The sequence below is a fragment of the Arachis duranensis genome, chromosome 8 (assembly GCF_000817695.3).
Source record: "Arachis duranensis cultivar V14167 chromosome 8, aradu.V14167.gnm2.J7QH, whole genome shotgun sequence".
Classification (NCBI taxonomy): Eukaryota; Viridiplantae; Streptophyta; class Magnoliopsida; order Fabales; family Fabaceae; genus Arachis; species Arachis duranensis.
The window spans coordinates 35099464-35109799 of NC_029779.3; the positions used below are offsets into that span (position 1 = coordinate 35099464).

The 10336-nt window shown below is 30.2% G+C and overlaps 1 pseudogene; it reads left to right on the top strand.

Moving 5' to 3' along the window:
• Positions 1-3211, top strand: part of LOC107462304 (probable terpene synthase 2) — a 4726-nt pseudogene extending 1515 nt beyond the window's left edge.
• The last annotated feature ends 7125 nt before the right edge of the window (positions 3212-10336 follow it).

Sequence of the window (10336 nt, forward strand, 5' to 3'; positions counted from 1 at the left end):
CTTACATGACAAAGACATATTAAAAATAATATGACCATTTATATATTTTTTTTATCAATTTAACTTTTTTAAAAAAAGTAATATCATGACATTACTGGCTTCTATTTACACTGTACACTGCCTATGTTACACAGATATATAATAATGTTTGTGATTAATTTACATAGATATATTCAACAAATTCAAGAACAATAAAGGAAAGTTCAATGAGACCATTACTGAAGATGTTCAAGGATTATGGAACTTATATGAAGCAGCACAATTAAGTGTTCATGGAGAAGATTTACTAGATGAAGCACGTGATTTTACATACACTAACCTCAAGTCCATGATCACCAATAATAAGTTGAGCACATATCTTGCTAAGCAAATTGATCAGAGCTTAATGCTACCTTTTCACAAGGGAGTTGCAAGAATAGCGGCAAGATGTTATATGTCTTTCTATGAAGAGGATCCTTCTCACAACAAAGTTCTTTTAACTTTTGCAAAATTAGATTTTAATGTTTTACAGAAAATGCATCAAAAAGAACTTGGAAATATTACCAGGTACGTACTTAATTAAGTGACATAACTTTACATATGAGTATATAACCAAGTAGTAGTATTTCTTATCTTTCTCTTTCTTTTTTCTTTTTTTTTTTTTGGTTATGATAAATACTCCTACATTTGCTTTCTTGGACTAGGCAACAAATGCTCCTTCTCAAAAGAATAATGACAAAATAAAAATGATTTGAAGCTGAAGTCCAACAGTGTAATAGGCTTTATATTGTTATCTATAATTTGTTTACTAATACTTTCTTAGAAAATGGTGCTTTATGGCGTAATTTTAAAATTTTCTTTAGTTGTTTGTGTTTAGAGATAATTTAAAAAATAAAAAATATTGAGAACAAAAATATAAAAAATATAACATAAAATTATAAATAAATTTTATTAATCATAATATATTAGAATGTATACATAATAAGTATTTGTTGTTGTCTTAAAACTAAACATACTTAGAGATATTTTAAATAATTGCACGATTAAATTTTAGTATCATTTTATATAAAAATTCATTATTTTTTATATTATAAAAGTTGTCATTTATGTAAAATTCATGATCCGATTATGAATAATAATATGGCCTAAATTCATTCTATAATAAACATGCATAATTTTTATATAATATAAATAGATTGAGATTTTTGGGATAACAAAAACTGTGTAAAGAAATAGCAATGCTAGCTAGACCAATGCCTAAAAAATAAAAACGAAAACAAAATTACTAGAAAACTTATGTTAGAGATGCCATGCAATGATGCAAATATAGAAGGTAAAAAAATATCAAAAAAAAATAGAAAGTGAAAAAAAAGTCTATACCCAATAGAAAAAAGATGAATGCTATAGTGTCTAAAAGGCGGTATCTATTTATTAAAAAATATTAAAAAATAATATTTAATTTAAAAAATATAACAATAAATAATTTTTAAAAAATCAAAATTTACTGCAAAAGATAAGTTAGACAAAATTTAGATACTAACTTATAGACACCATAAAATTGACCTAAAAAAAATATAGGTAAAAAATAACTATGGCCTTAATTAAACAGCAGAGTTGACTGTCTTTAAAAAGCTACACCAAGTTTCAATTTTAGTTAAAACTGGAATATGGTTTAAAAACCTCATAATGTGAGTGGTGTGAGTAGTGTAGTGACAAAAAAAGGTTTAAAAGGTAATCGATGAAATTGACAAAATAAAAGGTACAAAATAGATGAAATATCATAATTAAAAAATAAAAATCAGCATGAACCCATTTTCTATCAACCAACATTATGACTTAACATTGAATCATTATTATATTATTAATTGCAGGTGGTGGAAAAAATCAGATTTTGCAACTAAAGTTCCTTATGCTAGAGAAAGGGTGGTTGAGGCATACCTTTGGCCATTTTCTATGTCTTCAGAGCCTAAACATAGCACTCATAGAAGGATTGTGGGCAAAATGACTGCATGTATGTGTCTTCTTGATGATACTTATGATGCTTATGGCACAGTTGAAGAACTTGAGCTCTTCACAGAGGCAATCAAAAGGTAAACCAAAAAGGAAAAAAAAGTTATCTTCACTTAATAAAAAAATGACTTAAAAAAAATATTCTTATTTGCTGAGATTCTAATTTATATTAGCAATCCTCAAACAACAACAAAACTTATTAACTTTCTTATGTTATTTTGATTTTCAGATGGAATATTAATCCGATCAAATCTCTTCCAACATGTTTCAAAGTGGTCTTTTAACGCAGTTTCAGAAGTGGTGGATGAAATTGAATCAGCACTAGTAGATGCGAAAAAATCAACCCTAGTATTGAAAAATGTTAAACAAGCGGTAGGTTTAAAGCTAGTGCTAATTTTGTATCCATAGTGAAAAAAAATAATGCTTTAGTAATTAACCTCCACTTTAGTTAATTAATCATCATTATAATTGTTGTATATACGTGCAGTTTCTAAATTTGGCAGAAGCATACTTGTTGGAAGCAAAATGGTGCAATGAGGATTATGTTCCAACATATGATGAATACAAGGATAATGGAGCTATATCTTCTTCATTGCCACTTCACATAGTAGCATTTGTTGGTCTTGGTGAATTTGCAACCAAAGAAGTCTTTGATTGGATTTTTAGCGATCCAACAACAATCATAAAAGCTGTATCACTTGTTGGCAGACTCAAGGATGATCTGGCTTCACATAAGGTTAATTATTTCTCACTAATAATAATATATCATATCCTTTTCTCTATCAAATTTATCATTAAAATTTCTAATCGTTAATTGTTTTACAAGTTATAATTTCGGATTTGGTTAATTTATTTGTAGTTTGAGCGGGAAAGAGATCATGTTGCTTCAGCAGTTGAATGCTGCATGAAACAATATGGAATTTCACAAGAAGAGACATACAAACTCATTCAAAAGGAAATCAAAGATTTTTGGAAGGATATAAATGAAGTGTGCCTCAATCCAAATAATCATATCCCAAAGGCAGTGCTTGAATGTATTGTTAATTTGGGACGTATATCTGAGTTTACATATGCAAATTTTCAAGACAGATTCACAAACGGAGAGTTTATGAAAGAACGTGTTTCTGAGCTACTTTTAGATCCCATCACTATCTACTAGAGTTTTATAAAGTATACACAAAATGCTGCTGAAGATGTATTTGAAATAGGGGGTGAGGCTATATACATAGTAGTCGTCCTAAATCTTGTATATTGAATAATTATATAATAATTATCTGTTATTTTTATATTGAATAAAGATATATTATAATGTATTTTTCATGACTTCATGTCATTGTAATTCGTATTAAATAATTTATCTTATAATTTTTTATTAAAAAAAATACGCTGAAAATTGTTGAATTTATGGTGAGATTATAGAAATAATCTACCGATAAATTTATTATTGTCGAATTTAAGCCGACGATAATATTTTCACCGATAACTATTTACTACCGAATTACTAAATTTGATTGTAATTATTGGTAAATTCTGCAAAGAGTGTGACAAAATAAAAGTTAATAACTTTGGTGCCAAAATTTGGAGTTTGCGTACCGTTAGATTTTATCCTAGTAAATTCGATGATAAGTTCAAATAATTTTTAAATTTTTTAAAATTTTTTTTAGCATAATTAGCAGTCAAATCTTAATTAATGACAATCAAATAAAGATTTATTAAACACAGTCAGTTATATATACAATGTAAAATATAAAGTGTACGTACAAAACAAAAAATCTAATAAATAAGATATAATCAAATAAAGTAGAAGAAAATCTTAAGAATTATGGATCCTAATAGTTGTTGTTGTCAACGTCATTCCACTGGTCTTGTTGAGGCGGTGGTCTAGCAGTGATGTCGGTATCCCTCTAGTAGTGCCATTGTCACCAGTGCGCATTTGCTTCTAGTACACTGCCATTTGTTACTCCATCCACTGATTTCGCTACTGCAATTGGCTAATATAAACTCCAGCCTAAAGGAATCTTGTCTGGTACGCGTGCGAGGATCACGTTATACCTCTCCTCGACCTACTGTAGTTGCTGAGCCTGTTGGTGAAGGCTCTAGGTGAGATTCTGCACCTGTTCTCTCAAATCGATATTATTGTCCTCAAGATCGGCAGGACTGGTGATAGAGGTGGACGAACCTGTCAATGTGAAAGTGCAGAGGTTGCTGGTAAAGAACGGGTTTGTCTTTAGTAAGCTCAAGTCTTTTGAGCTTTTCTGATGTGCACACTAAATTATTTACAAATATGACCCATATGGGATTTAATAATAATAATTATTATTTTATATTTACCCCAAATATTTTTTAAATTCATGAGGGATCGGAGAAACCTAATTTCTTTACCTGTAATCTCATTGCCTCTCTATCCACTAAACCACCACAATCTACTCCACGCTTCTCTGGTCTCTGTCGTCGCCGTGCATTCCAGCACTTGCTGCTGGTCTCAGTCCTTCTCCCGGCGTCGTTCTCACCCTCTCTCTCTTCTCAGCCCAGCATCTCGTTGTCTCATTCATTCTCAATATCTCTCTTTTCTCTTCGCGTCGTCTTCAGCCTCAGAGTGGTGGTGTGGGTCTCAGCGAGTCAGCATCGTCGTCAACGCCGTGGTGCTCCGTCTGCCCCTTCATCGCTCTACTTCCAGAGTTCCAATGTATTTGTTCAGCTTTTTTTTTTGTATGAATTTGCTTTATTGATTTTATTTAATTATTTTTTTACTTTGTTTATGTGTTTGTTCGATTTTTTTTGTTCTGTTTATGAGTGTTAAAATATCTTGAATTCTATTTTTATGATTCTGTTTTCAAGATCTGTGTTTATGATTTTGTTTGTGATTTTCAAATTTTATTTTTGTTCTGTTTTGTTTTGCTACTGCAATTTGATTTTTTTTTACTGTTTGTAAATTCAGTAGTTAGTACTATGATTCTGTTTGCAAATTCAGTGGTCACTACTAATTTGTTGGTTAGTTTTGATTATTTGATTATGAATTCTAATTAAAGGATGCTGAATATGTTTGCAAATGCCAGAGATTTAAAGGAGCATTCAGTAGCTACAGCGCACACTGAAGGCAAGAACAGAACCTTTTTGCTGCTTGAGTTTTTATTTTGGCATGTTGAACATACTTTGTGAGGCAAGAAAAGATCTTTTATTGATTGGTATAGCATAAACCCATCACAAGCTAAAATCATTCAGAAGGCTATAGAATAATGTGGATGCATGGCCATGATGTTTGATTTTTTTTAATCTTATGATGGTTTCTATTTAAATGCAGGTACCCGCCAAATGAGAATGTTGAGAGAGCCATGGATGTTCTTATGCACAAGAGATTGCTGCATTTGGCTTACGATCCTGTTAATAGGCTTGCAATTGAATTCATGCTTTAGTGGTGTTATTTAGTTTAGAATAAGGCATTGCATATGAAACAGTTCGGCATATAGTTATTGTTTGACCATACTGTCTTCTTTTATAAGATTTGATGCTGGTGTAGTTTGGATGAAGTATGATGTATCATTGATATTTTCTTTTTCGAATTACTTTTAAGTAGTTTTTTCATACATTAAATTGTTACCGTTGAATGAATAATTTATTTTAGACTTTTAGGTAATCGTATTGTAAGTCTTCAACATTGCTTTATATTGAATCCTTCATGGAGTCTAACGGATGAAAAATTGATGAACAAACCTAACCATTCTTTTTATACTTACAATATACAGTTTTATATGATTTTTTTTTGTTTTGATCTTACAACCTACACCATATCAAGAAAATTTTGGTTAATGTTTTACCTCCAATTCAGCCACCAAAACTTTATGCCATGCTAAATCACCATTCAAATCAATTATGCAATAATCAAAATTTATTGAATTCAATGATACGCATAACATCATAAACAACCAATTCAACATAATAAAAAATGAAAAATGGAATGGAAAAATCATCTAGGTTCACTAATAATAAAACTGAACTCTTTAACTCAAATAAAATAAATAAAATTATTCAATAAAATAACAATTGAGACATTCTTTCATCCATTTTCTTAGTACATCAAAAGACTAGCAACCATCAATTTACACCGAGCTTCCACTTTGCAACTGACTAGCTAATTGAATTTAATTACAATTAAAATAAGTTACACAAACAACATACATAATCAATCCTCTAACTCAGTTAATCAAAGGAACAATCAATCCACCATCTGGTAGGTATTAAATTAAATTTTTATTTATAAAAAAAATAGTGACAACTACATTTCTTTTCAAGAATTACACAAGGATTATGTTCCCATTTATACATCATCATGTATGGCGGGTTCATCACTCCCTCGATTGGATTCTCCGTGATCAAATCCAAAAGTAGTTTACCTACTCATGTTGGTTCGCTGCACCAACTGTACTAAGGCTTGAATCTGACATTGGTGGTCGAAATTCAAGCTCCAACTGTGCCAAAAGTTTATTAGTAGAATGAAACAAAAGTATGCCAAAAGGTTTCATGACCACCTGCTCCCAATCTCCATTGGTGAATGAAAGTTCACTCTTGATTATGATGCCTCTATTGTCATCAGGACTTAACTTAGACTCACCAAATTAAAAGTTTAATAGACCTAAATCACACAAAAGTAAAAACAAGCCAATAAGTCAAAATGAGAGAATCCTGAACCAAGCTTAATGTTCATGCATTTAGTTATTTTTCTTAGTTCTCTGAATAGTAAGAAGCATTTGGGACAAAATGGTAGATTGATATATTAAATGGTAAGAGGGGACATATTTCAAGAGTAGTGGACTTTTAAATTTCCATGGCAAGGCTCTAAGGAGTTGACCAAAATAGTTTTGTTGTCATATTTGTCTGTTCAGATTTAACTATTGAAACAAGGCAGGTAGGTAACCATGAAAATTTATAATTTATTCTAGCACAAAGGAGAAAAATTCTAAACTAAAGATAGGAATGAAGAAGCTTATCTCCTTAATTTTCCAGCAAAACAATGAACCAAAAGACCTCCACATGATGGACTTTGGCTTCCTCAGTGGAATCAAATTACAACATCAATTGAAGTTTTGATTTAAATTAACATCATGTTTGCTAGCAACTATCTCTAGTTTTCGCTAAAATAATTATATAATTTAGTATGATGCTACCTTGGAAGGACTAAATTTAGTTCATTAAGAAGTTTGAGCAAAATCACAATAAAGTAATTAACGTCTTCTACAAACAATAGAATCATAATGAAAAAAACAACAAAATTGCAACCCATGAAGCCCCTTTTGATATCCACATAATCAGAAATTGAATGCAAGTACTCTGTGATTTTGTTGAATTTACTTTTCATGTTATAATCATTACAGTCTTGAGTGTAGTTCTAGTGAGATCTGACAAGTGATTTCTCAGAAATTGACATTGTAAAAATTCTTACAAAATTCAAAGAGGAGCTCGAAACCACCAACAGGGCGTCAATGACCACAGTAACACATGGTTATCCCCATCCGTGTCTTCTTGTCACCTAAACCATGTAATCTTGCTCTTCCTCTTCACCATTTTCCTCGACAACATCGGTGTCATGGCCTTTTTGGTGCTAACCTTGGTAACACCGGCATTCGGGATGATGTCGCCGACATTTGTCAAAGGAAGCGTTTCCCAAATGTTTTCTAGATGAGCACACAGGGGTAGAGTAGGGTTTCATTTTAGTCAGCCTTACCCAGATTAGCAGACAGAGGCAGGGAGGGTTTCGTTTTACTCTAAGGAAGAGGAGGAATCTTTTTAGAATTTTGAAATATATCATGTCCTTTGATTTAATTTTTAAAAAATTTTAAATTAATATCATCTCAACCGTTGAATTTTTTTTAACATAATCCAATGATCTTAATTACATGGTACATCAGATGTGCCCAAAATACTTGGGCTGATTTTAGACGGACCCGTAAAGAACTACCCCAACTCATAGAAGCGATTCTTGTACGACTTAAATACGGTATCGCACCAAACCATATTAGGATCGACAAGACGACAACTGAGGCAACAGAACTATTGCTGTCCTGGACAGTAATAATTCTGTTCATGAGCGACCTTGTGCAAACTTAATTTGCTCCTAGCATTTGGCAGGATATTTTCCTTCACTATGCTGATTCACAATCAATTCCTTCACTATGCTGATTCACAATCAATTTGGAGTGAATTATGAATTTATGATCCATTGACACCTCCGCCATCACCATATCCTCTACTATAACCTTCTCTTTTCATTCTTCCTCCTATTTTGCTTCTATTTCCTCCAAGACTACCTCTTAAATTTTCTCTGAAACCACTTTGAAGACTGTATTGAACTACATATATCTGAGCAAATTGATCTAGTTTCCATACTTTCCTGAGCAAGAAGCAATGCCGCTAATTCTGCAACTGTTATACTCATTGGTCTTGACACTAGAACAATAATCAAAGATCCATATTCTGTAATTAATCCATGCAAAATTGTATATGGGCTTTGTTAGGTAGATAATGACTTTTGTGAATAATGTGAACAATGGATTCTAAAATTGGCCCAATAAAATAAAAAATACACTATATTCCTAAAGTATTTACCTAAATCTTAATATTAGAATAACTATCTGCACACCTAGTAAATTGAACATCCGATATATTCATTATTTACATTGTTTAATACTTTCATTATCTACCTATACTTTTTCATTCCATTAACATGATCATCTTCACTAACTTGTTCTCCTACTGAGATTAACAAATCAATAGTCTTGATATGACAGGGAAAAAATGTGCCTCTAACCTCTTCCAAATTGAAAAAGTGAAAAGGCATACAACCATTCTTGTGGTGGAAGGATTTGTCATCGAAGCCAACAACCATGATTTGAATAAAGCATCTTGTTGTTTTAACTTCGAATATTTAGGATTCACAACGCCACTTAGTTTAATTGTTCTAGTTATGTGTTTTACAAGATCATGCCCTTTAATGGTGAATTTTATTTATCTTTCCATTGTAGAAAGTAGTCTCCATCTAACTTCATTGAAATTGGATTTTCTGTGAAGCTTGATTGAGCTGTGAAGGCCATGCTTTCAAACAAGATTATGAAAACTAAACTAATTGAACTAAAGGTTTAGTTAAAATTTATGTAAGGTTGAATCAAATATAATAAAGTAATATATTTATATATAATATATATAATTTTTAATTTGTTGTGTTTTATTATTTTAAATTGGTTAATTGCTACAAACGGAATCAATTCAATCAATTTATCTTTTTTTTGGACAAATTTTCCTAATTCTTTACCAGTTTACTAATAACTGCTGACTTAGCATAGACATAAACATTCTTGCTTCTAACTCACTCTTTCTAGTTTTGACTGCACTACATTTTTTTAGGTAGCGTTTGTTTTTGGAAGCAAGATATAGAGATATGGACAATACATTTTTAAAAAGTGTTTGAAAGCAGAGACATGGACATTGAACACATGGTCTCTAAAACAATTTTTTATACTTTTGTGTCCACTCTTTTACACAGGACAATGATGGACACGGAATTTAAAAGAGTGGATACAGACTTTATTATTATCCCTTCTTATTTTTTCTATTCCGTTGTTTTCAATGAGGTACTTTCTTCTTCCTACTCTTTCCTTCTTATCGTTTTTACTTCAATACCATTTTAATCTTGTATTATATTATTTGATTTGTAATAAAAATAATAATAAAAATAATTAATCTTAAAATTTTTAAAAGATAAATATTATCAAAAGTAAAATTAATCTTTTAAAATACTAAAAATTAATTTATAAATTGTAATTGATTTTATATAATTTAAAGAAAAATCAGTTTTTGAAAAGAAAAATAAGTTTTTAGATAAAAAAATTGATTTTCTAAATAAAAAAATATTTTTATGTGCAAAAATTAATTTTCTTTTCATGTAAAAACGGATTCTTTTTTAAAATTGATTTTTTATTTAAAATTAATTTGGCTTATTAACCTAAACAAAAAAATTTATTAATCAAACTCAGATTTATTTTTTATTAATCTTAACAATATGTATTCTTATATATTTATTAAATTAGTTTGTACTTGATGTAAAAAATTTAGAATTACATAACTATTTTAGTCATTTTATATAATATTTTAGTCTTGTCTATATAAACATTGCATTAATATCTTATATATCATATCTAAATATAATACCCAAAAAATAATTTTTAGTACCTTTATTCTATTATTTCTGCTCATATCATACTCTGTCTTGTCTTTCAAAACAAACACAACTTTACTGATTATTCTCATATACACTATCCTGACACAACGTAATTATTTACCTTAACTTGTTGAATTG